Genomic DNA, 1,056 nt, shown 5'->3' with positions numbered 1-1,056 from the left:
GAAAGCTAGCTTTCTGAAAAGGAAGGAAGTGATAGCACTGAGCCAATGAAATTGGAGGAGACTGAGAAAAAAGGAGTGGCCTCAAAACAAATAATAGCAAAAAATCTAAAAGTTCCAATGAGAGGAGAGGACCCAGGCATCTCTGCCCTGGTGTCTGGGTTTTAAAAAGGCAGCTTCCAGCAGTGAACTGATGGGACTAGAGAGGTATACCCACATAGGCACACACATATGTGCATGCATGCATATACATACACACACACACACACACACACACACACACACACACACACACAGATGTGCAGTAACGATGAGAGAGGCATAGGAATGTCTTTCTGCTTTAGAGGACTGATGGTTCTGATGGGCTCCTGCCAATATATGGACTCTTTTCTAACACTCTGGGTATGAATGGTGAAAGTATATTTTTTCCATCACTTGGAATGGACATGTGGCCAAACCATGAGTGAACTCTATCAAAGCACAACATATTAAATAGATTTTATTTTTGAAGCCAGGAAATAGAATAGGATATTTTATCAACCTGATATTGCGCTACTTCCAAAAATGGTGCAGTCCATGGAGAAATAAAAGAACTCTGAAGTAAGAAACAACATTTCTGACTACTTAATTAGCAAATCTATTAAAGTGTGGCTGGGGCTTGGAGGATTATAGTCTTCCAATGAACACACACACTGCTTCTCACCAGACAGCACTGATGTCCTCCTTCTGCTTTGGCATTACACCATCTTTAGCACATTAGCCGCTGAAAGGCATTTATCTTTGGACAGTAAGTTTCCTGGCCACTCACATGTATGTTCTAAGAGGATCAAGTGTGACAAAGGCAGACATGCCTAATTGAGGGCCAATGTTCAGCTCACATCACAACACACCTTAGTCATTACTGTCCTATAAGCATCTGCATTATTTCCTTGAGAGAATTAAGCTTTCTTGCTTTGACTTGTGCCTAAATACCAAGAACAACTTTTGACTGACTCTCTCTCTCTCTCTCTCTCTCTCTCTCTCTGTCTCTCTCTCTCTCTGTCTCTCTCTCTGTCTGTC

General features: G+C 41.7%; 1 protein-coding gene across 11 annotated transcripts in view; it reads right to left on the bottom strand.

The window, feature by feature from the left end:
* Trpm3 (transient receptor potential cation channel subfamily M member 3) overlaps positions 1-1,056 on the bottom strand; it is a 934,047-nt gene that overhangs the window by 742,763 nt on the left and 190,228 nt on the right. The gene's annotated exons all lie outside the window — the stretch shown is intronic.

This window comes from Mastomys coucha, unplaced genomic scaffold, assembly GCF_008632895.1.
Source record: "Mastomys coucha isolate ucsf_1 unplaced genomic scaffold, UCSF_Mcou_1 pScaffold21, whole genome shotgun sequence".
NCBI lineage: Eukaryota > Metazoa > Chordata > Mammalia > Rodentia > Muridae > Mastomys > Mastomys coucha.
Note: the sequence above shows the minus strand (reverse complement) of the source record. Positions and strands in the feature narration are given on the sequence as shown.